Source organism: Cetorhinus maximus, chromosome 4, assembly GCF_964194155.1.
Source record: "Cetorhinus maximus chromosome 4, sCetMax3.hap1.1, whole genome shotgun sequence".
Taxonomy (NCBI): domain Eukaryota; kingdom Metazoa; phylum Chordata; class Chondrichthyes; order Lamniformes; family Cetorhinidae; genus Cetorhinus; species Cetorhinus maximus.
This window is the reverse complement of record NC_135882.1, coordinates 158,216,673-158,239,577: the sequence shown is the minus strand read 5'-3', so window position 1 is coordinate 158,239,577 and position 22,905 is coordinate 158,216,673.

Below are 22,905 nucleotides of genomic sequence, written 5' to 3'. Positions count from 1 at the left end.
GGCCAGACCCATCTCTGCAACACTGGGGTCAGGTAGAACCTCAGCATGCAGTGACACTTGGTGTTTGCGTACCGAAGGTCTACATACAACTTGATGCAGCCACACACAAAGGTGGCCATCAGGATGAGGGCGATGTTGGTTATGTTTCTCCCCCTCTATCCAGAGGTTTGGACATGGTGTCCCTATGGACACAATCCCTCTTTGATCTCCAGGTGAAATAGAAGATGGCTCGAGTGACCGCCGCAGCACAGAATCAGGGTATGGGCCACACCTATGCCACATACAGCAACACCGAGAACACCTCACACCTGATGGCCGAGTTCTTACCTGAAATGGAAAGGGGCCTTTGCTAGCACATTCCCAGTTTCTGCCTCACCTTGGCTGTGCACTCCTCCCAGTTTCTGGCACACACCCAGCCTCTCCGAACCTTATCCCTAGCACCTTCAGGTAGTCAGACCTGACAGTGAAGGGGACAAAGGATCAGTCATCCCAGTTCGCAAAGAACATGGCCCCACTCTTGCCGTGATTTGCCTTGGCTCCAGAGGCCAGCTTGAACTAGTTACAGATGTTCATCAGTTTGTGCACCGACAGTGGATCCGAGCAGAAGATGGCAACATCCATGTACACCTCTTGGAGATCCTCCTTGACATTAACACCCATTGAATGCTGCTGGAGCAGATTTTGCATGTCTTTCTGGAGTCGGGACATTTCCCGCTGTGTCTGCCTTGGCTTCTGAACACCTTTGAAGATGAAAAACCTCTTGATGTTCTCCTTGATCGCTTCCCACCAGTGTGACCGGGACTCAGAGGAGTTTCATGGTTCTCCAAACTTTGCAATCTCCTTTGAGTTACTCAGTGTTCTCTGGGGTCAACAGTTTCACGTTCAGCTTCCATGTCCACCTGCCAATCTTCTGGTCTTCCTGTAATTGACAGTTAGCCAGTAGGAGGCAGTGGTCAGAGAAGAACACGTGTTTGACATCAATGGATCTGACAGTGAACGCTCGGGACATAAAGAGGAAGACTAACCTGGAATGGACGGACCCATCTGGCAGCAACCAGGTGTATCTGCGCTGCACTCCATCTGCAGGGCTGCTGAAGACGCATCTTTGACCATTTCTATCAGGAGTCTAGACGCTGCATTCAGTTTGCTGTCGGATCGTCCAGCTGCATCAATGTTAAGGTGAAGTCACCACCCAGAATGACCAGCCTGGATGTGGCCAGCAGCAGTGGGAGCTACTGAAGGACAGCCAGCCATTCGTTCTTCAGAACCAGGGTGTACACATTAATTGTCTTAGGGAAGCATTTTTGTACATTACATGTGCTATGAGGAGGCGACCGCCCAGTGATGGTGAAGTTGCCTCCCCACAGCAGGATACCCAGGCCAGAGGAAAGAGAATTGTTCTCTCCTGACCAGATCGATAGCCCATGGGACCATCAGCTTGACCACCATCTGTAGCTGCTGAGGTGCGGTATCCCACACTCCATGTCAGATTTGATGTTAGCCAGGTAACCAAAGGTGGCAATACAAGGCAAAGTGGTTTTAATGTTTTGCACGTTAATAGAGGCAATTCTTAAACCCATTTTAAGATTTTAGATTACCCATCCCAAAGTCCAAATGTCTATTCAAATCCAAGTTCAAATTCCAGGGTGTGTTCCTGCATACCTGTGGCATTTTCCAACTCTTGCACAATCGCAGGGTTCAGATAACAGTCCTGCTCTACCTTGGGAGCATTGTATCGACTGGGTGACATCAGAGGAGTTGTGTACCCAGGGAGGTCTGGATTATCCTCAGTAGGTTGTTGTTGCACTCTGTCCCTCATCTAGGACGTTGCTGCTCCTGCACCATTGCTCTAATTTTCCTGGGACTGGGTGTGTTGGTTGTGTTGCAGTTCCCGGTATCCCCAGGTCTGGGGTGCGTCATAGCTCTCATTTTCCCGGGACTGGAGTGTGTTGTTCATGTTGCTGCTCCCATCAACCCACAGCTGGTGCTCCCGGGGCCCTTGGTCACCTCCACTGTTTGTCGGCTGGTGGCCCTTCGACTCTGTTCCTGCCTTGGTGCTTTGCCGCTTTTTCTGTCGTGGCGGCTTCCTTGTCCTTCATCATCTGAAGAGGAGCAAGCACTGGTGTCAGTTTAGGACATCAGCCTCTTCTTGCTGCTCACATGGACAGTGGCTTTTCCCTTCTTTTGTATTTTTTCTTCAGGTTTTTTTCTGTTCATAGTTTGCCAGCACCTTCTTGTTCTGCTGCTTCCTTTTCCATTGACTTTTCCTTCTCGAGGGGAGGAGGAAGGGTTTGGTCAATTTCTGTTGCGTTTTCCACCATCCCCTCACAAGCCTTGTCCTCCTTTGCACTGCCTTGTGCACCAAGTTCCTTGTTCTTGTTGGGCATGAACCTCGCTTGAGACAGCATTGTTTGTTGCTCCTCCTTTGATTATTTGAGTGTAGCTAGCGCTGTGTTTTGGGCAGGCCTTGTAGAGATGGCTGACCTCCCCACACAGGTTGCAGCACTTGATCTCTTTACTGTCTTTTGTTACATGTCCTTCTGCCTGCAGTTCCGACAGAAAGTGGCACTGCAGTTAATGGGCACAAGTCCAGTCTTGCCGCTGATACGACATACTCAGGACTGCCCCCCCCACCCCCAACCCCGTACACCAAACAACTTTGACTTCCTCCAATGGCGAAGCTGGAGGGAGGGTGGAGGATGGCTCCATTGGTGTTCGCCTTCAAGGTCACCCTGATCTGTCATTTGCTGCTCCAAATGTTGAATGGGTCCTAGACTTCTGCGCTGTTTCCAGCCCACTCAACATACCTGGCACATCCACAACAGGGATATGGGGGTTGTACATCCAACCAGAGTTGCCAACTCTAGCCAGAGGATGGGGTTGGGGTTAAATGGGTGGGGACAATGATGCATGATTAAGCCACACCCTTTCAACGTGATGCAGGCAGCACACCAACTTCATGCTGCTTGCTAATTAACACGATTGCAATGTGCAGCCAGCATGAACCACACATGCTCCCCCTTCATGCTTCTGCTGCTGAGTTGCTCAACATATAGGGCAGAGTTGACATACAGCACCTGCAAAGTGATTTGCATGCAGTCAACATCACATTGCATTCTGGCGAAGTCTGTAATCATGGTGAAGCTATACATTCAATCTCCCTGCTTCTCTCATGCAAGGGAAAATGAAATGTAGTTAGCTCTCAATGAAAGAGTGTCCATAGGCACAACAGTGAATGGCAAACTGCGAGATGTTGCAAATATTTCTAGCTCCACCCTGGAAGGAAACCAACACATCTCCATGGTCAACTTCACAGCCACTGGACAACATGGTCCTCGTTCTGCTCCAGGTTGCAGTTGTGACTGCAGCACATGGCAGATTTCAGTGAGGACATCCTTGCTGAAGCACAGACATCACTCATCGGGCTGAACTATAGTTCCAGACTCCTGATCCCAACATTGGGCTGCATTTGTTTTATATTATTCTTGGGATGTTTATGCATCACTGTGAAGGCCAGCATTTGATGCCCTTGAGTAGGTAGTGGTGAACCACCTTTAACTGATTGGCTTGCTTGGTCGTTTCAGAGTGCAGTCAATTGTAGGCCAGACTGGGTAAGGATGGTGAATTTCCTCCACTCACAGGCATTAATGAACCAGATAGTTTATACGATAATCCGATAGTTTTATAGTCATTATTAATAAGATGTAACATTTTATTCCAGGCTTATTAATTAATTGAATTGAAATTCCCCTAGATGCTGTGGTGGGATTTGAACTCACGTCTCCAAAGCATTAGCCTGGTCCTCTGATAACATTACCACTGTGCTGCTGCCTCCACAGTCAGGAACCCAGAGTAGCCATGGTGAGATCCTGGAAAAGATTTTAAGGAGGTAGCCAATTAAGCGGCCACCTTCAGGAGCCCCATCCAATTAAGGATGCCAAACGGGCTCAGGAAAGCCAATCGGAAAATCCGAGGCTCTCAGCAGCTGGCCCGTCAGGGAAAGGTGTCTCTAAAGACTTGTACCTGAAACAAAAGATACTGTGGCCACAGCTGGCAGGCCACAATTGCAGGAGATCCATGCTTGTTGCTTTGCAGGATGCACCTCTCTATTCACCTACCCCCCAGCCCCCCGCCCCCAACCTATGCCCTGCTGCAGGAGGCCATCATTCCATCTATGCACTCCACATTGTGGTGGGGGGGTTTATCCACTCTCGGGAAGATCTTTAATAGATCAAATTGTCTACCTGCCACTGGCAGATAGCGATCACCCCCTAGAAGCCGCCTTCCTGAAAAGGCAGGAAGCGTCATGCTAGCTGGCAGTGAGAAACTGCCCACCTCCAAACCTGCCTTTACATTGACATGAAAATTCTGCCTATTTTGTATCTTGCAGAAGTGCAGGTAGAAGAATTGCTCCCTGAGCATGCTGGGTGATTACGATCTCCCACTGAGAGTCCTTTTCCCCATTGCTTCTCCTCCCTCTTCTAGCAGCTTGCCCTATTCTGTGTGACCTCTGCTCATACTCCAGTGGAGCAGTTTGTTTGTACAGAAGTCTTGAAGTCAATAAAAACTCCTTCATCACCTGCCACGCCACTCCCTGTAGAATTTTACAACTTTAAACAACTCTGGAAAGCACCAAACACTTGCAGAATCGAAGTAACAGCCACAAATAATTATCCAGCAACTAAACTGTAAGTGTCAGATGATTCTTTTAAATAACGCTAATGGGGAGGATCATTCCTGATGCTAAATGCATACTGAGCTGTGCATGGTTAAGAGAGGACATTAGCTGGGGCATTGCACGCTGATTGATGTCATGATCTACCTTCTCTGCATACTTCCAGCAGACATTCACTACACCCATGGTAACACACTCACTAATATGGCGTCTGCTGCAACTCATCCCAGAAGTGTGCACACGTCTTGGCTACTTCAATAGGCATCAATACAACCAAAACAACAGGCCGTATCCATCCGAATTTCAAGCCGCAGATTTCCAGGCTTGCGAATGTTTTTCCCTTTTTGGTTTATTTTTCAGCAGACTTTATTTTGTGGTTTACCCTCAAAATATCAAAACCAGACAAAATGTTTGCAAAAGCCACAGGACCTCGAAATGGAGATCAGGAGCATGGGCAGTTGAAGGATGAGAGTATGCAGCTGTCAAACTCATTTGCCCAAATATAGTTTTTGAAAAGTTATTTTCCTAAATCCTATCCATCCTCTGCCTTATACTTGGTAACATTTGACAATCCTGGCTCAGTTAACATATGTCTTCACACAAAAAGTAGATTTAAAACTCTATGTAACTAAGATAGTATTATTGCTGCACTTGTGCATATTTATGTTCCGATTGTAAAACTGACTCGAACTGAAGATCATACCCTCAGTGTTTGCTTCCCAATATAAACACTCTGTATATTTTGAGGCCCTTTTAAGGTCATAAGGAGTAAGTCTGAACTCCTGGAAGAATTTTGCGCTGTATTGACAGAGACAATTTAGAAACCCCATTCACCAGCATATGCATTAAGAAATACTTACATATATACAAATCACCTTTAAATGGGTAATGATCATTGATGTACTGGGTCCTCATCAATAGCAGCACTCTGTGATTGGATTTCAGGATTGCTAGCCAGCTTTGTAATCCCAGCAAAATTGGGGTTGTGCATTCTTGTATCTACGCTTGCAGCAGTAACATGGCCATGACAAATTTCATAATGGATTCCTATTCCATACTTCAAATAAATGACCCACACAATTTATCTTGTAATAGATGGTGGAGTAGTGGTAATATCACTGGATAAGTAATCTAGCAGATCCAGGCTAATGCTCTGGGGACATGGGTTCAAATCCAACCACAGCAGCTGGAGGAATTTGAATTCAATTAATAAAACCTGGAATTGAAACCTAGTCTCAGTAATAGTGACCATAAGCTATTGACAGTTGTTGTAAAAACCCATCTGGTTCACTAATTCCCTTTAGGGAAGGAAATCTGCCATCCATTGCCTAGACTCCAGGTCCACAGCAATGTGGTTAACTCTTAATTGTGCTCTGAAATGACCTAACAAGTCACTCAGTTCAAGGGGAATTAGGGATGGGCAATAAATGCTGGCCTTGCAAACAATGGCATTTACAGTGAGAGAGAAACAGCGTGGTAATTTAGAGTGATAGAGTGTGAAAAACAGTAGGGCCATTCACAGTGAGAGAGTGTGAGACAATTAAAGAGCGTGAGAGGGAAAAGAGCGTGGAGAGCAGCTGATTCGTGAGTATTTCTAGCCTTTAAAGTAAAGTAAGGTCTTTAGTTTGTGTTTAGATCTCTGGTCTTTTTTTCTCTCTTTTTGTTAAATATAGTTTGTTAAGTATAAGATCAATACTGGTGTGTATAAAAAAAACTATAATGAAGTGTAAAGAGTGGGGATACTAGAGAAATTAATTAATAAATTGAATAAAATACGATAGCGATGGCAGGACGGGTGATGTGTTGCTGCTGCAGCATGTGGGCGCTGCTGGACAATAAGGTGAGCCGGAGCAAACACATTTGTACCAAGTGTTTGCATCTCGAGGAACTTCGGACCCAAGTTAAGGAGCTGGATTCCGAGCTGCAGACATTGTGCCACATCAGGGAGGGGGGAAGTTACCTGGACACTTTGCACCAGGAGGCAGTCACACCCCTCAAATTAGGTCATTCAAATTTGGTCTGTGATCAGGGATAGGAGAGTGTGACTGCAGATGAAGCAGGTATGGGGATCCACGGGGTAGCGTTTGAGGTGCCTCAGTCCCTGCAACTGTCCAACAAGGGAAGTTTGTATGGATACGAATTGGGGACTGCAGAGAGGATGAGCCAACTCACCACAGCACCGTGGGACAGGGAGCCATTCAAGTGGGGGGAGGAAAGGGAATGAAGTAGTGGCAGGGGACAGTATAATTAGGGGGATAGATACTGTTCTCTGCAGCCATGAGCATGAGTCCCACAGGCTGTGTTGCCTGCGCAGTGCCGGGGTTTAGGACAACTCCTCAGGGCTGGAGAGGAACTTGGAGTGGGAGAGAGGGGATCTAGTTGTCGTCGTCCATGTTGGTATCAACAACATTGATAGGACTAGAAAGGAGGTTCTGCTGAAAGAATTTGAACAGTTAAGAGCTAAATTAAAAAGCAGAACCCCCAAGGTAATAATCTTGGGATTGCTGTCTGTCTGAGCCATGGGAAAACTGGCATAGGGTAAATAAAGTCAAGGAGTTAAATGTGTGGCTCAGAGATTGGTGTGGGAGGAATGGGTTTCAGTTCATGGGGCATTGGCACCAGTACTGGGGTAGAAGGAAGCTGTTCCGGTGGGACGGGCTTCACTTGAACCATGTCCTGGCGAACTGAATAAGTAGGGCTATAGAGAGGTCTTTAAAGTAAATAGAGGGGGGTAGGGCTCTGGAAAGGGGATATGTAGGCTTACAAAGCAAAAGGACATGGACAGGGCAGAGCAGCTATTTAGGTAATGATACTCAGAGTGTGACAGGAAGGGATAGAGTGTACAAAGATAAAAAAACAGCAGCAAATAGGGTCAAAAGGGGAAAAAATGGTAAAAAGGTAAAATTAATGGCCCTTTACTTAAATACACGTAGTATTCAGAACAAAATAAAAGAATTAACGGCACAAATAGTGATTAATGGGTATGACCTTATAGCCATTACAGAGACATGGATAGAAGGAAATCAAAGCTGGGAACTAAATATTCAGGGGTATGTGACTTTTCAAAAGGATAGGCAGGAAGGAAAGGTTGATGGGGTAGCTTTGTTAGTACAAGATGGAATAAGTACGATAGCAAGAAAGGAACTTGGATCAGAAGATGTAAAATCCATATGGGTGGAGGTAAGAAATAACAAGGGGAAGAAGGTACTGGTGGGAGTAGTCTATAGGCCCCCTGACAGTAGCTATACTGTAAGACAGAGAATAAATCAGGATATAATGAGGGCATGTAAAAAACGGAGTACATTAATCATGGGTGACTTTAATCTTCATGTAGATTGGGAAAATCAAATTGGCAGAGGTAGACACAAGCAAGAATTCTTAGAGTATAATCGGGATAGTTTCTTAGAACAATGTGTTGTGAATCCAACCAGGGATCAGGTTATTTTGGATCTGGTTATGTGAAATGAGGCAAGTTTAATAAATGATCTCAGAGTAAAGAATCCCCTAGGAAACAGTGACCATAATATGGTAGAATTTAGCATTCTGTTTCAGAGTTAGAGACTTGGGTCGGAAGCAACTGTGCTAAACTTAAATAAGGGTAATTACAATGGAGTGAGGGCAGAGTTGGCTGGAGGGGACTGGGAAAGGAGTTTAGCAGAAAAGACGATTGTTGAAAATGGCAGACGTTTAAGAAAATAGTTCATGACTCACAACAAAGTTATATCCCAGTGAGGAAGAAGGATTCAAGGAAGGGGATAAACCAACCTTGGTTAACCAAGGAAGTTAAGGACAGTATTAAATTGAAATAAAAAACATACAACGTGGCAAAGATTAGTAGTAAGCCAGAGGATTGGGAAAGTTTAAAAAACCAACAAAAGATGACAAAAAAAAGGAGAAATTAAACTTTGAGGGTAAACTAGCAAGTAATATAAAAACAGACAATAAGAGCTTCTTTAAATAAATAAAAAGGAAGAGAGAGGCCAAAGTGAACATAGGTCCCTTAGAAAATGAAGATGAGGAAATAATAATGGGGAACCAGGAAATGGCAGAGGAGTTGAATAAATACTTTGCTTCAGTCTTCACGGTAGAAGTTACTAATAGCATTCCAAAAATACTAAATAATCATAGGACAAAAGTGGGTGGCGGGGGGGAGGAAATAAATACAACATTTGTCACTAGGGAAAAAGTACTAGGGAAACTAATGGGGCTTAAGGCTGATAAGCCCTCTGGACCAGATGGGTTGCATCCTCGGATTTTTTATTCATTCAGGGGATGGCTGGGCCAGCATTTATTGCCCATCCCTAGTTATCCTTGAGAAGGTGGTGGTGAGCTGCCTTCTTGAACCACTGCAGTCCATGTAGTGTGGATACACCCACAGTGATGTTAGGAAGGGAGTTCCAGGATTTTGACCCAGCAACAGTGAAGGAACAGCGATATATTTCCAAGTCAGGATGTAAGTGACTTGGAGGGGAACTTCTAGGTGGTGGTGTTCCCAGGTATCTGCTGCCCTTGTCCTTCTAGATGGTAGTGATCGTGGGTTTAGGAGGTGCTGTCGAAGGAGCCTTGGTGAATATATTAAAGGAAGTAGCTACAGAGATGGCGGATGTACTGGTAGTAATTTTCCAAGAATCCTTCGATCCTGGAAAACTCCTAGAGGATTGGAGAATGGCCAATGTAACATCATTATTCAAAAATGGAGAGAGACAAAAAACAGGTAACTATCTGCCAGTTAGCTTAACATCTGTCATTGGGAAAATATTGGAGTCTATTATAAAGGATGTAATAGCTGAGCATTTAGAAATACATAATCTAATCAAGCAGAGTCAGCATGGCTTCATGAAGGGGAAATAATGCCTAACAAATTTATTAGAATTCTTTGAGGAGGTAACAAGCAGGATAGATAAAGGGGAACCAGTAGACATATATTTGGATTTCCAAAAGGCATTCGATACGGTACCACACATAAGGCTACTGAATAAGATAAGAGCCCATGGTGTTGGGGGTAGTATATTAGCATGGATAGATTGGCTAACTAATTGAAAACAGAGAGTTGGGATAAGGGGGGCATTTTCGGGATGGCAACCTGTAATTAGTGGAGTGCCACAGGGATCAGTGCTGGAGCCACAATTATTTACAATGTATATTAATGACTTAGATGAGGGAAGTGAATGCCAAGTTTGCGGATGACACAAAAATAAATGGGAAGGCAAGGAGTCTATAGAGGGATATAGACAGGTTAAGTGAGTGGGCAAAAACTTGGCAGATGGCATATAATATGGGAAAATGTGAGGTTATGCACTTTGGCAGGAAGCATAGAGGAGCTGAATATTATTTAAATGGAGAAAGGCTGAAGAAAACTGCAGCACAGGGATTTGGGAGTCCTCATGCATGAATCCCAAAAAGCTAGCATACAAGTTCAGCAGGTAATAGGTAAGGCAAATGGAAGTTGGCCTTTATTTCAAAGGGAATGGAGTATAAAAATAGGGAAGTCTTGCTAAAACTATACAAGGCACTAGTTAGATCACACCTAGAATACTGTGAACGGTTTTGGTTCCCTTATCGAAGGAAAAATATACTGGCAATGGAGGCAGTTCAGAGAAGGTTCACTAGGTTAATCGTGGGTATGGAGGGATTTTCTTATGAGGAGTGTTTGAGTAGGTTGGGGCTGTACTCATTGGGGTTTAGAAGAATAAGAGGCGACCTTAGTGAAATGTATAAGATTCTTAGGGGGCTTGACAGGATAGACGCTGAGAAGCTGTTTCCCCATGTGGGAAAGTCTAGGACCAGAGGGCATAATCTCAGAGTAAGGGGTCACCCATTTAAAACAGAGATGAGGAATTTCTTCTTTCAGACGGTAGTCAATCTGTGGAATTCTTTACCAAGAGGGCTGTAAACGCTGGGTCGTTAAATATATTCAAGTATATTCAGATTTTTAATCAGTAAGGGAATCAAGGGTTATGGGGAAAAGGCAGGAAAGTGGAGTTGAGGATTATCAGATTAGCCATGATCTTATTGAATGGCGGAGCAGACTCGATGGGCCGAATGGCCTACTTTTGCTCTTACGTCTTATGGTCTTATGGCCCACATCTCGTGAAAGAAAAAAAAATACATGGCTCAGGAGAGAAAAATGCAGTGAGGCAACTGTTAAAGGGTTGCAGATGAAGGGAAGTTGTGATGATAAAATGATACGGTACAAATTGTTCACAATGAACCAGCAGAAAGATATGCAACACTGTTCTCTTTAGAGCAATCCTTTGTGTTTCTTCTTCCAATTGGGATGAGGCATTTCAGCTGTATTCTGGGTATACATTATGATGTTTGTCTAGTCAGGTAATATATGAACATGAACGTTAATTGAATGAAAACTGTTTCTACTCATTATGGCAACGGGGCTGCTATGTAGAACCTGATATGACACCATGTGTGACCCTATGCACTATGTAGAGATCCCTTCTACAAGGTTAAAGCTGTGCCTTCTGTCCAATTGATATTTCCTTCCACTGGAAGCTGGTAACTCTGGTTGGAGGCATTCCTGGAGGTTTGTCTGTTGAAGGCACACATCATGGTTCTGCACAATTGTACAGATAATTATGAACAGAAAATCATAGGGAGAGCACCTAAATTCCTAAACTGGGAGTATAAATTTATTAACCTACTCTTTTAGTATTCCCAAGCTAGGGAGAAGATGGATTAGCCAAGATTAGTGTAAACTAAACCGCTCCAATACAATTTAACCTTAGCATCAGAATTGCAGCCTTGTCGACATCAGTAAACTTGTTCCTGCATGTCCTTATATTTTGTTTTGAGTGCAACTGATAATTATGTCCAAATTATAATTATGCTGTAGAACAACTCGCTTGAAATTGAATTTTGGAGCACACAGCCAGATGGGTTTTCACAACAATCATTTCATGGTCACTATTACCAAGACTAATGCCAGGTTTCTTAATTGAATTCAACTTCCTTCAATTGTCATGGTGAGAATCCAGAGCATTAGCCTGGGCTTCTGGATTGCTAGTCCAGTGACACTACCACTGTACCACTGCCTCTCGTAACCAGCCAAAGGAGGACTTTCATGAGTACATGTTGGTCTCAACTTGGAAGGCAAATACAAGAGGTGAATGGAAAATGTTGTAATCCACTTCTTAAAGTGAAGAAACAGTAACTACACCACGTACTAGAACAATTTTTATTAAATCAAAGCAAAGAATCAAGCTCCATTGTGCAGTCCAGCACCGTGGTTAGAATTAGTAAAATAGAGAAGGGCCAAAAGAGGAAATATTGATCAAATAGCTTACATTTTAAAAGCCCAATGGGAGGGAAGGGAGACTGAAGGAACTGCACAGTTTTGAGGCCTTGGGAAAGGATTACTTAGAAAACTGACAATGTTTAATTTTGACAGCCTGAGGATGTTCAATGGAGGAAAGGGTGTAGGATACATTTAAAGCTGACAAGAACAAAAGAGGAATTAATAGTGGACCAATGATCATAGTGTTACCACCAAAATAGGAAGGAGCATGCAATGGCAAGAACTTAGTTTGAAAGGGACCTGCTTTCTCTTGCATATCTTTGAAGCATTGTAGGAAACAATGCCTTTTGAAAGGCACAGAGAGCATCGACATTTAACAGAAAGCCCACACAGTAGATCTGTGGAGGCTGGGAACATATTTGGGTCAAGCAGGAGTATGACGCAGATGGAAGTCTGTCATCTTCATCGTTTCAGAATGTTTAAACCAAGTTGCTAAGCAATTCAGAGGCAGATTTTCACTAGATGAATCACAAAAGATATTCAGCTCGTCTGCAACCATCAGCACATTCTGCAAGTTAATGTTCACTTCCCCGGAAACTGCCACAATGCCCTCATTTTAGCAAGGTTCCTTGGTTTATCCTCCGCGCAGAAGACATGGTGCATAACACCTAAGTGGTAACTCAGAACATCAGCTGAATACAGACATAATGAAGTGCTTGTCTCCCATAGAGTTATTATTGAGTATGCCGTTGACATGCTGAAGTAGCATCTCCAGTATCTGGGTGTCCTGTAAAACAACTCAACAAGAATTTTAAGGATTTTTTTTTTACCCCTTTACCACATGAAGCATTTAACCTGATGCCATGAGACTTATGAAGAAGTCCTCAAATGCAGCAATGGAACTATCAAGAGGAGTTGCAGCAACAGCACAAGCCCATGGAACTGAACATTTTTCTGCCTGCAAGAGTAATTCATTCAACTCTCATAAAGAAGAATTGAATTGCAAATGTTACACTTTCCCTATTCGCTCTGCACAAATGCTTTCACCTGTAATTCATTCCATTTTCAATGCAACCCACAAATCTGTCCTTCATGCCGCTTGATGAAAGTCACCCTCTGCACAAACATCAAATATAATGCAAATATTTTTAGTCTCTGAGCACTGTGTGTGTGTGTCTACTCTTTTCTGCCACTTGGCTTCTTATTGTGTGAAGTGAGTCCAGATAACCCTAACCTGATGCTACAGCTAGATACTACCTCAGTGTAGGAGTGCATGAGATTACCGCCAGCTCTGTGTTATTAAAATTGAGATGGCCTCACTTCGGGATAGCTGAGTCTTGAGATGGAAATACTGTAGGCTGCAATACTTCTGCTATTGTGTGAACAGCCTAGTCCTGCTTTCTTTTCATTACCTGAGCAGGCATTGGAAGAGGCTGGAGGGAGGGTTGTTATACTGAGAGACAGCATGATCACCTGTGTCATTTTAGCCTTATCTCTCCTACTGGTCACCTCTTCACCATGACCACTGCTTATTGACACCAACTAAGTTAGTGAAGCACTCTCCCTAAACGATGTCCAAAACTGTAGGAGGAAAAAACCCTTTCCACTCTGGAACTTGAGGCTCTATGGCAGCCATCTGAGTATTCATAAAAGAATGTCCCTGGGGGACACCAGAGATAACAGTGCGGGAGCAGAAAGAGAAACCATTGCAGATTTGACTACATCTGATTACATTTTGGTTGATAAACCAGACAAGTGCAGTCCCACCCAGCTGGATGATGATGGAGAGGCATTGGAGGAGAATGGTGTGGCTATAGACATTTTGACAAGGACGAGGAGAGACAGTTTACCTTTGTCAGGTGTTATTTATGACTTTGATAAGAGCTGTTCCGTGTGGTGGGACGGAAACCTGATTGAAGGGATGGAGTTCCAAGAAAGATGGACACGGATTTGGGAAGTGGCAACATTTTCAAGAATTCTGCAGAGGAAAGGAAAAGCACCAGTGGTTATTCCTGCTCACATGTGTTGAGTATCTTATCCAATGTAAACACAATCTACATCCCTGGTAGGAATATCTGTGAGCTGTTGTTTGTGAGACATTGGGTGAGTGGCAGAGTATGGTGTAAAATGCTGGTTAAAAAGGAAATATTTCAGGACTATGGATGAAAGGGTAGTCTGCAAATTGGATAGCTCTTTCAAAGAGCTAACATTGGCTCACAGGCCTCTCTCTGTAAGATTCTGTATTAAACAGATGTATTGAAGCTGGATCTTCAATCAGCACATACAGATAAAGCAAAGGAGAAGTGGTTACATTGCTAAGGTGGGGAGTAGACATCACAGCTAACATACAGAGCAGGAGGAACACTGATGTGCTCTAAGATGTATGTTTAAGATAAGAAGGAAGAAAAGCAGAAATTCTTCATGAAGCAAGAACTGACATCACCAGAACTTCAATAGAACTCCCCAACATTTCTGTTGCTTGTGGCTCGTACAGAATGAGAGGCTAAAGGTTTGTGGAGTTGCCACTTGCCCTTTCTGTAAGTGAAAGGATGTCTCACTATAGATCATTGGGACACTGCATTCCACTAATCCAAAAAACCTCCATTTACTCCTACTCTTTTTTTGATTGCCTCCTCACCATCTCTCTATCCTGGTAGCCACATTCTTATTAAACAACGTGCCTTAATTTTTATAACAAGTCTCTTACATGACATTCATCATACTCCCTATATCTATCAGAAACACTCCTTCTCAGACCTTTCTTCAAGGGTTCACCTGATGTCCTTTTATGGAGGAATAAGAAACTGGCTGAATGACAGGAGCAGAGAGTAGTGATAAATGGCTGTTTTTCACATTGGAGGAAGGTTTGTAGTGGAGTTCCCCAAGAGTCAGTATTGGGACCCTTGCTCTTCCTGATATGTATTAATAACCTAGACTGTGGTGTGTTGGGCATGATTTCAAAACTTGCAGATGGTACGAAGATTGGAAATGTTGTCAACTGTGATGAGGATAGTCTTGAACTTCAAAAGAGCATAGACATGTTGGTGGATTGGGCAGGCAAGCGGCAGATGAAGTTCAATGCAGAGAAGTGTGAGGCGATCAATTTTGGCAGGAAGAATATGGTGAGACAGTATAAAATAAAGAGAGGCTCTAAAGGAGGTACAGAAACAGAGAAACCTCGGTATATAAGTACATAGGTCATTGAAGATAGCAGGGCAAGTTGAGAGAGCAGTTAATAAAGCATATAGTATCTTAGGCTTTATTAATAGGGACATTGAGTACAAGAGTAAGGAGGTCATGTTAAACTTATATAAGACATTAGTTAGGCTTCATTTGGAGCATTACATCCAGTTCTGGGCGCCATACTTGAGGAAGGATATGAAGGCATTGGAGAGAGTACAGAGGAAATTCACAAGAATGATTCCAGGGATAAAGAACTGTTATGTGGATAGATTGGAGAGGTTGGGGCTCTTTTTCTTGGAGAAAAGAAGGCTGAGAGGAGACTTGATAGAGGTATTCAAGATCATGAGGGGTATGGGCACGGTAAATAGTGAAAAATTGTTCCCATTCGAGAGAGCATTAAGAACTAAATGGCAAAGATTCAAAATAATTGGCAAAAGGAGTAAATGTGATGTCAGGACATTTTTTTCACCCAGGGAGTGGTTGGAGCCTGGAATGAACTACCTGGAATGAGCTACCTGAAAGGGTGGTGGAGGCAGGTTAGATCGAGGTATTCAAAAGGGAATTGGATTGCTACCTGACAAGAAATAATGTGCAAGGTTACGGGGATAAGACAGAGGAGTGGGACTAGATGGAATGCTCTTTCCGGGAGCCAGCGCAGACTCGATGGGCCAAATGGCCTCCTTCTGCTCTGTAAAGATTTTGTGATTCTGTGATCAAAGAGTGCTCCTCCTGGCCACACAAGCAAACCTTGAGCCTCCTTTGCCCTGGGTTCCTCCAATCTCAATTGCAATCGTGATGGTGCCTCCTCCTCTTTACTTCTCTTGCCAAGGATCATTTCCAATGGCTCCCAGTGGCAGCCTGCAGCTACTCAATTTCCAGGACCTTTTATATCACTCCCATCGGTTTCAGAGCAGAATCAGGCTCGAGAAATTATAATCAGGCCCAGGAGTTAAAATGACCCAGGTCTCATTCCTGGTGCACTGCACTTACATTCCAGGTTAAAATTGGGGCTTTAGATGATTATTTGAATAGAAATAATGTGCAGGGGTACGGGGAAAAGGCAGGGCAATGGCACTAGGCCATAATGCTCATTTGGAGAGCTGGATGGCTTCCTTCTGTGCCGTTAAAATTCTGCGAAAAATGTTGGGCTCTATCCCTTGAGACTACAGTTTTAGGCCTAAGAGGCTAGCAACAGCACTGTGGGTGTACCTCCACCACAGGGACTGCAGCAGTTCAAGAAGGCAGCTCACTACCACCTTCTCAAGGGCTATTAGGGATGGGCAATAAATGCTGGCCTAGCCAGCGATGCCCACATCCTGTAAGTGAATTTTTAAAAAATTCTTATAAGCTGCAATGGCTGTGAGGAGAGATTTCCAGAAGCTCTCTGAAATGTCTGTGATCCTGGACATTTGCACTAGCTTTGGTGCTACTGCCATGCTTAGTCTCAGCGCGGAATCATCCGGTCCCATTGGCGGCAGGCATCATGGTGGGCGTGAGCAGACAATATAGCGAGAAGGCCAAAAATCAGTTTTATGTTGTCATGAAACCTGTTTGCGATCGTCCGCTCCACCCGTCAATGGCCGGCTGTGATTCCCACCACCGCATGTCAAGAACCTAATTTCAATATTTTAGCATCTCATTATAAGCCCTGCTCACCAGAATCATCCCCCCATGTCAAATTTACCACCCACGTCAGCATGCTTCAGGAATGCCCTTAAAAGGCATGTAAATGGTGACCTGAACTTCAAAGGGAACTCAGAGGTAAATGCACACCTTATTTTTATTCATTCACAGGATGTGGGCTTCGCTGGCTGGGCCAGCATTTATTGCCCATCCCTGGTTGCCCTTGAGAAGGTGGTGGTGAGCTGCCTTCATGAACCGCTGCAGTCCATGAGGTGTAGGTACACCCACAGTGCTGTTAGGAAAGGAGTTCCAGGATTTTGACCCAGCAACAGTGAAGGAACACCGATATATTTCCAAGTCAGGATGGTGAGTGACTTGGAGGGGAACTTCCAGGAGGTGTTGTTCCCATCTATCTGCTGCCCTTGTCCTTTTAGATGGCAGTGGTCGTGGGTTTGGAAGGTGCTGTCGAAGGAGCTTTGGTGAATTCCTGCACTGCATCTTGTAGATGCAACACACTGCTGCTACTGTGTGTCAGTGGTGGAGGGTGTGATTGTTTGTGATGTGGTGCCAATCAAGCAGGCTGCTTTGTCCTAGACGGTGTCAAGCTTCTTGAGTGTTGTTGGAACCGCACTCATCCAGGCAAGTGGGGAGTATTCCATCGCACTCCTGACTTGTGCCTTGTAGATGGTGGACAGGATTTGTTTGGGGAGTTAGGAGGTGAGTTACTCTTCGCAGGATTCCTAGCCTCTGACCTTCTCTTGTAACCATAGTATTTATATGGTAGTCCAGTTCTGTTTTTGATCAATGGTAACCCCCAGGATGTTGATAGTGTGGGATTCAGTGATGGTAATGCCATTGAACATCATGGGGCAATGGTTGGATTCTCTCTTGTTGGTGGTTGTCATTCCCTGACACTTGTGTGGCACGAATGTTACTTGCCACTTGTCAACCTAAGCCTGGATGTGGTCCAGGTCTTGCTGCATTTGGACATGGACTGCTTTAGTATCTGAGGAGTCACAAATGGTGCTGAACATTGTACAATCATCAGCGAACATCCCTGCTTTTGACCTTATGATGGAAGGAAGGTCACTGATGAAGCAGTTGAAGGTGGTTGGGCCGAGGATACTATCCTGAGGAAACCCGGCGGTGATGTCCTGGAGCTGAGATGACTGACCTCCAACAACCACAACCATCTTTCTTTATGCGAGGTATGACTCCAACCAACGGAGAGTTTTCCCCCTGATTCCCATTGACTCCAGTTTTGCTAGGGCTCCTTGATGCCACACTCTGTCAAATGCTGCCTTGATGTCAAGGGCAGTCACTCTCACCTCACCTTGGGAATTCAGCTCTTTTGTCCATGCTTGAACTAAGGCTGTAATGAGGTCAGGAGCTGAGTGGCCCTGGCAGAACCCAAACTGGGCGCCAGGTTATTGCTAAGCAAGTGCCGCTTGATAGCACTGTTAATGACACCTTCCGTTACTTTACTGAAGATTGAGAGTAGACTGATAGGGGTGGTAATTAGCCGGGTTGGAGTTGTCCTGCTTTTTGTGTACAGGACATACCTGGGCAATTTTCCACATAGCTGGGTAGATGCCAGTATTGTACCTGTACTGGAACAGCTTGGATGGGGGCACAGCAAGTTCTGGAGCACAAGTCTTCAGCACTTTTGCTGGAATATTGTTTGGGCCCATATCCTTTGCAGTATCCAGTGCCTTCAGCCATTTCTTGATATCACGTGAAGTGAATCGAATTGGCTGAAGACTGGCATCTGTGATGCTGGGGACCTCCAGAGGAGGCTGAGATGGATCATCCACTCGGCACTTCTGGCTAAAGGTTGTTGCAGACGCTTCAGCCTTACCTTTTGCACTGATGTGCTGGGCTCCTCCATCATTGAGGATGGGGATATTTGTGGAGCCTTCTCTTCCACTTGCGGGCATCACCCATAAGGCATCCAGGAAGAGGCAACACACATTTGCAGGGGGCACAGGCAAGTCATTATTTTTCTGGCTGGCTTTCAGTGTGGTGTTGGGGCAAGGGCTCCAGTGTCTTGAGGGGGGGAGGGGGGTGTGTGGGGTTTTGCAGGGCAGCACAGACTGAAGGAATTACACAACCACATGCCCGAGGGAGGGAGAGGGAAGCGGCCACGCATGTGGAAAAGCTTGTCAAAAGTCAGCATTCTTCCGCAGCTGAGGCTGTTCAGCTGCCGCTCCATTGATATGCTTGGAGTTGGGCCTCTGAAGCTTTCCTGCCCATTCAAACAACACAAAAGCATGAAAATGCCACCAAATGCTCCAGAACGGGCAGAGACTGCAAATTAATGTGCATTTTAGGGGGCAGCAGAACAATTGGACGACTGGGCAAGTTGTAGAATCCCCTTGTGAAAGGTGACCATGGTGAAGTTACTGGTGGAGGCGTTCACAGCCTCCTGCAATGTTTTTATTAAAGTTTAGACCAGTATCCATTATGGTTCAAGTTAACAGCACAGTCTTATAGACTAATAGATGTTTACAGCACTGAAGGAGGCCATTCGGCCCATCGTGTCCATGCCCGTCAACAAGGATTTGACTACATTAATCCCATTCTCCAGCAGTTGGCTCATAGCCCTGGAGGCTATGGCAACGTAAGTGAATATCTAAATACTTCTAAAATGTTTTGAGAATTTCTGACTCAACCACCCTTTCCAGACTCCCACCACCCTCTGGGTGAAATAATTTCTCCTCAACTCCCCTCTTAGCCTTCTATCTCTTACCTTAAATCTATGCCCCCTGGTTATTGACCCCTCTATGAATGGAAAAAGTGCCTTCCTTCAAACACCTTATCTATGTCCCTCATAACCTTATACATCTCTATCAGGTCCCCTCTCAATCTTCTTTGGTCCAAGGAAAACAACCCCAGCCTATCCCATCTTTCCTCATAGCTCAGACCCTCCAGCCCAGCCAGCATCCTGGTAAATCTCTGCACTCTTTCCAGTGCAATCACATCCTTCCTATAATGTGGCAACCAGAACTGCACGCCGTACTCCAGTTGTGGCCTAACCAGTGTTTTATACAGTTCCAGCCTTACCTCCCTGCTGTTGTATACTACCCCTCAGATCAGGAAATTTCAGAGGCATGAACGCTGGGATTTGTGCAGATCTCTGGTTTTCCACAGGTCCTGGGTGCCGTTGACTGCACTCAAAAGGCGCTTAGGTCTCCATGGCAACAAGCAATCAACTACGTCAACCACAAAGGCTTTCATTCGCTGAATGGTCAACTGGTGTACGACCACCACAAACGCACCCTACAAGTCTGCGCACAATTCCCAGGAAGTGCCCACAATTCCTAGATCCTTAGCAGGCCTCAGATCTCTGACATCTTCCAGGGTCCAGAGAGGCTGCAGGGTTGCCTCCTTGGGGACAAGTGCTGCCCACAGAGGAAGTGGCAGAGGATGCCCATGCGGCGGACTCAGACTGCAGCAGAGCGATGGTGTAACGAGGATCATGCCGCGACCCAAACCTTGGTGGTGCAAATGATAGGCATTTTGAAAATGAGGTTCCGGTGCCTCGACAGTTCCGGTGGAGCACAGTAATATCGTCTCCAGAGGGTGTCGCGCATCATTGTCACTTGCTGTGTGCTCCACAACCTGGCGCTGCAACGGGGGGAGGAGCTGGCTGAGGAGGAGATGGAAGAGCTGCACATCTCCTCCGATGAGGAGAACAGTTAAGGGGATGACGGTGATGAGGTCCTGAAAGGCGAGGATGTCAGCGATGAGACCATTGTACTGGCCAGACGAAGCCTGTCTGGAGGCCCTCATGCTGCAAGATTCATGAAAACGATGACGAGTTGCAGTGAGGGCAGTCCTGACATCCTCACCTTGCACCTGTGAACGTTTAACTCCTGTGGGGCTGATGGCAGCGCACATACCCTCAGTGCTCAGGCTCATGTCATGGAGGCTCTAATAGTCTCTAGATTCCAGGAGGATGATGACAACATGCAATGGGGATACTCCATAGATCTTCACAAAACCTCTGTGAATGTCGGACTCGTGTCTGGCTGAGGGCAGCTCACGTGTGCTCTGTAATCAGCGTCATATCATGGAGACACAGCCGTGAAACTTTAAATATACCTGATCCTTTGTCAGCCTTCAGTACCTGACTCCTTCAGGAGCACAGTGTCACCAGTCACAGGTCCTGAAGTGATGGGGGGCCAGCCCACCTCAAAGGTGCTGAGAGCGCACAGAGAGAATGACGGAACTCTGTGACACCTGCCCACGACATTCTGGCAGCAATGACAAGCACTGTCAAGGTGCAGGAGTCACTAATGTGCCCAGTGAGTGTGAGGCTGGACCATCACTTTGGTCTGAAGGTTACACACTGCACAGGGAAGAGGCCCTGGCCTGGGACACCTGTCTGTATCTAGCGCGGCAACCAAGGTTTCACATCTGAGTGACTCGGACACTGCTCATCATAACAAGGAGCCATAAGCAAGGAGATATTCTTGGGAGTTTATTGACAATAGAGAACATTATGTACAAGTGAGTAACACCCATGCCCAGGCTGTGCAACTACATCTTCTCAACCTTCCTAACCCTGCCGCTACATCTTGGTGCTTCCCAACATCCACAGTGGAGTTGGAGGCAGCCTGCTGAATGCTAGGCCCTGTTTGTGATGACCTTGGTGGGTGTCTTCTGCAGGGCAGAGACCTGGAGGGCCCTGGCCTGCTTTGCATGCCTTGCTGTGGACCAGCTGCACCCTCCTCGGCCTGTGGAACTGGAGGTGCGGGGCTCACAGGAAGAGGGGATTTGGATCGGCCGGACAATCCTGGAGGCACCTGGGTGGATGGCCCCAGGGTGTTAAGCTGCTGGTCCTCCTCCCTATGGGTGCCTGATGGCCCCTGGCTGATTCCTTGAGGAGAAGGGGAAGCTGGAGTGAGATTGAGCTACCCGGCACCCCTCTCATGTAGACACTGTTGGAGGCCAACTAGGGCATCAGCGATAGAGTTCAGCCCGCGCAGCAGCGCAGGACCGATGTCCTGGACCAAGGTCTCCATGGTGGCTGCCATCGTGCCAGTGCTGACCTCGATGCGTCGGCATGCCAGTGCTATCACCTTGGACTGAAGGCGGACAGACTCCTTCATTGACGCTTGCAATCTGAGGAATGCACCAGACATCCCTTCCTGACGTTCCTGTGATTGTCTTTACAGCTCCACCAACTGATTTGAGGACTGAGTCCAGAGACTCATCATCTGACTCGGACTCAGCAGATTCCTTGCTTCCAGCAGTCCTCTGAGTGCCAGTGAACAAAGATGTCCCTGCCTCTGCCGACTGTGGGACAGATTGTGTGCTGTGCCCACCAGGTTGTGATCCCGAGGCTACTCTACACCTAGGTCCCACCGAGGTGTGTGTCGCTGTGCTGGTGGAGGGTATGGGTGAGCGGCGTGACAGGTCTTCAGTGGGTCTTCATCCAAGGTGCTCTCAGCACTGGGGCCGGGGTCAAGGTTGTCTGAGGGAATGTGTCAATGTGCCTAGGACAGAAAGTGAAGATTATGAGTGCTTGGCAGTTGTGTTGAACACAGAACAGTGGACTTGAAGTAGCCTTGAGAGAGGGATGATGTGGTGCAGGATCCTCATGTGGGTGTTCGCTGCCGACCTCAGCATTGGGGCAGGAACGGTTGACGTCCTCTCCAGCCAGCTCCAACGCACAACTCTCAAACAGAATGAGGACCTTGATGTCCGGCACTCCACTCCCAGTCTGGGACCTCTCCCATTAATTGTGCGTGAAATTGTCCTGCATAAAGACAGATGGAGAGGGTGTGAACAAGGCACATGCCAGGCCAAATGAAAACGATGCCATGCTTGTATGTGCTGAGTGCATCCATGGACAGGATGAGGAGCCTATCTCCAGAGGAGATGAAGCCAGATGGAGATGAGAGGGTGTGTGTGAGAGGGTGAGTGGTGATGTACCTTGAGCTGGCAGTGAGTGAGATGCCAGTGAATGTGTGATGGGCTTGTGAGTGAGTGGGTTGAGGTTGATGAGATGGTTGACTTACCTTGGCGGCATGGATGAGATTATTCATCCATTTTCTCCACTGGATGGCCGACCTCTTGTGTGCAGCATTGGCACTGACCACCTTTGCCACTGCCTCCCGAGCTGGAATGGTGAGACTGGTGGGCCTCCTGTAGCCAGAGCTGGGGTAGT